The sequence below is a fragment of the Euleptes europaea genome, chromosome 1 (genome assembly GCF_029931775.1).
Source record: "Euleptes europaea isolate rEulEur1 chromosome 1, rEulEur1.hap1, whole genome shotgun sequence".
NCBI classification, from domain to species: domain Eukaryota; kingdom Metazoa; phylum Chordata; class Lepidosauria; order Squamata; family Sphaerodactylidae; genus Euleptes; species Euleptes europaea.
In genome coordinates this window covers 4,028,675-4,035,905 of record NC_079312.1, presented here as the reverse complement: position 1 = coordinate 4,035,905, position 7,231 = coordinate 4,028,675, and positions in this window count along the sequence as shown.

Sequence of the window (7,231 nt, the reverse complement as noted above, 5' to 3'; positions counted from 1 at the left end):
TCTAGTAACATCTTGTGAAAAGGCGATTTTTCTTTAGAGAATCCATTTTTCAAATCTTGTGTAAAAACTGATTTAATCTGACAATATTGAAGCCATTGTAAATCTTCTTTAAGTATCTGAAAGTCTTTTAGTGAGCATTTTTTCCCTTCCCAGTTAATTAATTCCTGGTAGGTAATAAATTTATCCGGTCTAAGTGGGCGTAATGTCAACATTTCTTGGGGTGATATCCACATTGGTGTTGCTGGTTCAAAAATATGTTTATATCTCATCCAGGTACGAAGTAAAGCGGACCTGATTATATGGTTACGAAATGATGCATGTATCTTAATTTTATCGTACCATAAATAGCCATGCCATCCACTTATATTGTTGAAACCTTCAAGATCTAACAAACGCACATTAGATAAGTTCATCCAGTCTTTTAGCCATGTTAAAGCTGCCGCTTCAGCGTAGAGTTGAAGATTAGGTAACGCTAAACCTCCTCTAACTTTAAGATCCACCAGATATTTATAAGCAATCCTCGGTTTTTTCCCTTGCCAGATGAAATTTAATATGTCTTTTCTCCAGGTATCAAAGTATTTGACATGTGATATTATAGGTAAATTTTGGAATAAGAAGAGTATCCTTGGTAAAATGTTCATTTGGACTGTTGATATACGTCCCAATAATGACAACTTTTTATTTGACCAAATGATCATATCAGTTTTTATTTTACTCCATAGTTTAAGATAATTGTTATTTATCAATTCTTTATTCTTCGCAGAGATCCAGATTCCCAAATATTTGACTTTATTAACTTTCTCCCAACCTGAATATGAAGTAAATTCCTGCTGTTGTGTTTCTGGTAAATTCTTGAATATTGTCTTTGTCTTTTCTTGATTGACTTTAAATCCCGATATTCTTCCAAAGTCGTCCAGAGTCTCCAATAATATCTTCATTGATTGTGTTGGATTTTCTAAAATTAACAAGAGGTCATCCGCGAATGCTCTCAATTTAAATTCATGTTTTTTTATTTTTAATCCGCGAATGTCCTCCATATTCCTTAACTTACAACATAGTGATTCCAACACCAACAGAAATAATAGCGGAGATAGAGGACAGCCTTGTCTAGTTCCTTTCTTGATTGAACAATTATCAGACATTGATTCATTCACCAAAATTTTTGCCTGTTGGGATGTATATATGGCCGATATACCTCTCAAAAAACGGTCTCCAAAGTTTAATTTTTCCAGTATCTTTTTCATAAAATCCCAGGAGACCATATCAAAAGCTTTCTCTGCATCCAAAAATACAAAGGCCGCTGTGTGATGGATATTCTGGTCATAATATTCCATTGAATCTAGTAGAATTCTTATATTATCTTTAATTTGTCTTCCTGGAACAAAGCCTGCTTGGTCTTCATGTACAAGGTTCTTAATGTATTGTTTCATCCTATTCGATAAGACCGAGGCATAAATCTTATAATCCATATTTAGCAACGAAATAGGTCTATAGTTTGATGTTTTCTCTAAATCTCTTCCTTCCTTAGGTATCAACGATATAAATGCATGTGACCAAGTCTCTGGGGATACTCCCTTATCCAAAATTGTATTACAAAGTAATACAAAAAAGTCTACTAAATTATCACTAAATGTTCAATAAAATAATGCAGTAATTCCATCTGGTCCAGGTGTCTTGTCCGGTTTCTGTTTCATTATTGCTTCTTGTAGTTCTTCCCTTGTAATTGGAGCATCTATCCATTCTCGTTGGGTTGTTGAAAGGATATTCATCTGTATTGAATTTAAAAAGTTGTCCATTTTCTGTTTTGAAATATTTTCTTTCTGATATAGTTTAGTGTAGAATGAAACAAATTCCTTTTGTATTTCCAAAGTCGAATAGACTGGTCCTTTAGCAGATTGGATTTTTGTTATAATCTTCTTTTGAAATGAATCTTTCAGTTGTGTTGCTAAGAATTTTCCAGGTTTGTTAGCATGTTCAAAATATTTTTGTTTGGCAAATTTTAAATTTTTGTTCATTTCCTCCATTATTACCAAATTCAATTGATGTTTAGATACAGAAATCTTCATTTGTATTTCATTTTTCTCTACTTCCTGTAGTGCCATAACAAGTTTTTGTTCCAAGTTTTGTAGATCCCAAAGTATATTATTGGTAAATTGTAGTTGAGTTTTCTTCCAGGCCGTATGTTTCTGTATCATAAATCCTCTTAGAACAGCTTTAAATGCATCCCAAACTGTATTCAACGAAGTTTCCCCATTAAGATTAATTTCAAAGAAATCTTTAATTAAATCCTGCAGTTCTTTTTGAATCTTGTTATCCTTTAAAAGTTTATCATTTAATCGCCATCTAAATGCTTGTTTATTGTTCCATTCAAATGTGACCGGGTTGTGGTCAGTAAAAGTTCTTGGTATAATTTGGATTTTACGTAGTTGCGTAAAAATAGATTTACTAGCCCATATCATATCTATTCTGGAGTGTGAGTTATGTCTCGCTGAATAAAAAGTATATTCTTTAGCCATTATATTCATTGTTCTCCAGATGTCTTGTAATTCCAATTCTGAAGCCATGGTGAAGAAAGTTTTAGGCAAACATCCTTCATTTTCGTCTTTTGCGTTTGATTTTTTATCTAAAGTTGGGCGGATAACACCATTGAAGTCTCCCATCAAAAGAATCTGGTCATTTGCATATTGAGAAATCAGTTCATGTAATTGTCCATAGAATTTAGCTTTTCCTTCATTAGGTGCATATATTCCTACTACGGTCGTCTTTTGCCCCAATATTTTAGTTTTGATAATTACAAGTCTCCCTTCATTGTCTTTATACAATAATTCAGGGCTTAGGTTAGAATGAGCATATATCACTACTCCCTTTGTTTTTGTTTTAGCCAATGCAACAAATGCTTGTCCAAGCATTTGTCTATCTAGGTATTTTTTGTGTTTTGTTGCTATATGGGTCTCTTGTAAACAAATTAGGGAGTATTTGTATTTCTGTAAATATTTGAAAATTCTAGCCCGTTTAGTTTTTTCATTTAGACCATTTACATTCCAAGAAATTACTTTTGCCATGGTGTAGTAATTATTGAAGCAAAATATTCAGTCTATAACGCAGTGCCTCCTTCTGCTCCCTGTGGTTCTTCTTCCTCTTCTTCTTCCTGTTCCTTTTGTTCCAAGGTTAGTCCTTTGAGATCTGTCCTGTATTTCCTCAAAAATTTTCCCACATCTGATGGAGATAAGATTGTCATTTTCATTTCTTTGTAGGTAAAAGCCAAGCCTTGTGGCATAATCCAACGATATTTGATACCATTAGCTTTCAGAACAGACACAAATTCTTTGTAATTATTCCTCTGTGAAAGTAGGTGTCTTGGAATGTCCTTTAATAATATTAGAGGAATATCACCTGCTGAAACTGGGTTGTCATAGTGGATCTTCATGATCCTGTCCTTAATCCTAGTGTCATAAAAAACAATCATGAGATCTCTTGGTTTAGATCTTTTCATTCTAGCAGGTAATGGTATTCTATAAACTCTGTTGATGGCTTGGTTCAGTTCTTGTTCCTCTATTTGAAATAAGTACGACAGATTAGGGACTACAGCTTCTTTGTTATCTCCCATCATATCTGGAAAGTTGCGCAGACGAAGGTTGGTTTCTCTTACTCTCATCTCCATCATTGCTATCTGATCTTTAACAGCTGTCTGGTTAGTTTGTATTGTTTCAATTTGCTTTTCTTGGCTTGCTAATTTTTTCTTTTATCCTTATGTTCTTCCATCACTTTCTTAACTGATGAGTCCATTGCTTGCATGTCTGTCTTCATAGTGTTCATTTGAGTCTTAACATCTTTAAGGTCTTCTGTAACCACATCTAATTTTTGGTTAATAGCTTGAGATGCTTGGCCAAGATTTGTCATCATTGCAGTCATCTGTGTCATCTGTGTAGACATCTGTTCAAACTGTTTAGTTGTTGCCTCTGTTTGCTTGGCTAACATGTCTTGCAATTTCTTTTCCATGGTTGAGGTTTGTACTGCTTCTTTCAATTTTGTGTAAGCAGGGCTATGTAATGAGCCAGAACGGGGTCGAGATGTAGACATTTACATTGGAATAAGGCTGGTAAAATACATAGCCTCTGGCAGGGCCCTCTAATTGGATGTTGATAGAGAGTGTTTCAATGATCAGCTTAATAATTTTTCCGCATTGAAAAGACCCCTATTTCACTTTAAAACAGCGTATTAAAGTTTTAAAATACCAACAAGTTTTGTCGGCCGCTCTAGGTCGGGTCAATCAGGAAGTATTCCGGAAGTTAACTTCGCCGTGGACCTTCTACCGTCTCTTCTCGATGGTTGTTTCCTTCAGGATCTATTTCTGTGTTGCTCGAGTGCGACGTGTATCCGGTCCTGCGGCTTGCTTCCTGTTGTTGTATGCCCGATGATAGAGAGGGTGATATAGAGGGTCTTCCGGTTTAGGAAATCCCTTGCTGCAAACGTGGCAGGAGGACCCCCTTTTTTTCTTTTTTTTCCCACCGGAAAGGAGTTTCACCCTCCCCTTTCCTCAAGGGTACTTCTCATTGGTAGAGATTTTAGTCCATCTTATACACGTCCTTCTAACTGTTTGTTTTGATTTAAGCTGATCGACTTGATAGGGCTCCTGCCTCTAATCCTGATGGATTTTCTGAGTCAAACTTATCCGATTCAATTAAGGGAGGAGCAAGGGTACTGGAAATCTTCTCATCTACCCCCCAGTTATTCGGTAACGTCAGTAAAAAACGAAGGATTCTTTTGTACTCACTTGAGCGTCTAGAGGTGAGGTTCTTATCTTAAAATCGTCCTTATGTTGGTTATAAGGTGGCGGAGGGGAGAGCCTTGTGCCGAAGTTGCGTTTTGGCGATTTCTTTCCCTTGGTGCCCTCGCAGGACCGGCGTCCAAAACTCCGGGGGACTTATAGAAGCTCCCTCGGAGTATTTGGGAGGTCAAACTGCATTTGCGGGCTGCAGGGAGTCCCTGCTATCTGACCCACTTGCAAGGGTCGGGTTGGGGTGCTTATAGCATCCCAAAATTAACGCAAACTTGGATTTCCCCCAGGACAGCCTGGGGAAACGTGGCACTCGCCCCAGCAGCACCACCGGAAGTCCTCTTCCTGCCTTTTTGATATCTTTTTCTCTCCCTCTTCATAGCCACAAGAGTAAGGGCCTCTTTCCACAGTCAGAGGCGACGCAAGAGAAAGAGAAGGAGATGGAACTGCAGGACACAGAAGGACCTGGAATTGGCAAGAGATCACGGGAAGGTCCCCATCCCGTCCAAGTGGAGAGTGGTGTTGAATTCTGGGAAAGAGCTGTGCCAGAGAACCTGGCTCAGGAAATGACGTCAGCAGATGTCCAGAGCCAACGTTTTCGGCAGTTCCTTTACTGTGAGGCCGATGGGCCCCGAGCGGTTTGCAGCCAGCTTCATGGACTTTGCAGCCACTGGCTGAAGCCGGAGAGGCACTCCAAGAAGGAGATCCTGGACCTGGTGATCCTGGAGCAGTTCCTGACCATCCTGCCCCAGGAAATGCAGTGCTGGGTCAGAGGATGCGGGCCAGAGACCAGTTCCCAGGCGGTGGCCCTGGCCGAAGGTTTCCTCCTGAGTCAGGCAGAGGAGAAGAGGCAGGCAGAGCAGGTGAGGGGACTTCCTTCTCTCCCTTCTAGCACTGACTTTATATCATAGGGCTTCTCTGCCAGATATTGTGATACCTCTAGAGAATTCACTCGGCTGGGAAACCAACCAATGCTGTTTCTGGCCCCTGTGCTTGAAGCAGCTCTGTTAGTTGATGCAGGGGTGAAGAATCTTACTTTACCTGTCTCCCTTGATGTTCTTTCAGATGTGGGGACCATCCCTGAAGATGGAAGTGAAGTTTTCTGAGGCAGAAGGAGCTCTGTCGGAGGAAGGGCAGCGGGCTGAGTCTCAGGAGGGTTTCCAAGATGCCCTCTCACATGGTAAGGGTGCTTTGCAGCTGGATGGGATTGGGGCACATGGTGAAGTTGCTGGGTAGAAAAAGGGGATGGGTCTGCACACAACACATAGGTCTGCACACAACACAATGTGAGCTTTTGGGACTCGGTGCCACAGGATATAATGATGGTCACTCACTTGGAGGAGTAGACAGGTTCATGGAGGGCCAAGACAGATTTATGTCACATTGATGTTGCATTCAGCTGAAACCCTGGACACAGATGCTCTGGGACCCATTGATTTTACCCTAGAGTTTTCATATGTGCTATGTCTGGGTTGTTGGGTTGTTGGACAGAAATGTAATTTCCCTCCCCTCTTTTTCTCCCACCAGCCCAGACTCATCAGGAGAATGGTGTTTCTGGGCCTTTGGTCTGATCCAGAAGGATTGCTGCCATGTCTTTGAGCTGCAGCATTCACACAGCAAACTTCAAGTCTCACAAAAGTCTAAGAAATTGTCAACAGCATTTAAGAGCAGCCCTAGGCTCATGGGACCCATTGATTTTACCCTAGAGTTTTCATATGTGCTAAAGTCACATTTGGGTTGTTGGACAGAGATGACCGAGACGTGTCGTGCAACATCATTTCTGTCCCCTCTTTTTCTCCCACCAGCCCAGACTCATCAGGAGAATGGTGGTTCTGGGCCTTTGGTCTGATCCAGCAGGATTGCTGCCATGTCTTTGAGCTGCAGCATTCACAGGGCAAACTTCAAGCCTCACAAAAGTCTGAAAAGTGTCAGCAGCATTTAAGAGCAGCCCTAGGCTCATGGGTCTCTGGAGCTTCTCTTCTGCCTCTCCCAAAATTTACTGAAACATCATTTTCTTGGGTGTACATAATACATGCCCTGACCTGGGGGCCTAACGCACTCAGTATCTACTACGTTTAAAAAAACGTGTTATCCAGGTTAGATCACACCTCAGAACTCCCATTTCAGCTTGGAAATGCTTTGGAAGCGCCAGACATCTGTTTTTTCCCAAAACGCCTATACCATGATGTATTTCATTATGTCGTTTCAAAACCGGCAATCCAAGGGGTGCGTTCAGTTACATACGCTATTCGTTTCTCCTCCCCTCTTTTTGCAACACCCAATGAAAAGCCTTTCTCCTCCCATCCCACCTTCCCCCTCCCCTCCCATTTGCATCCACCAATCATTATTGTTACTTAATTCCACCCCCCCTCCGAAGTGCTTGTGGTCTTACAAAGGAACATGGGACCTCTGGAACATTAGATCAACCATTTGTATTTGTGCAGCACTCGCTCC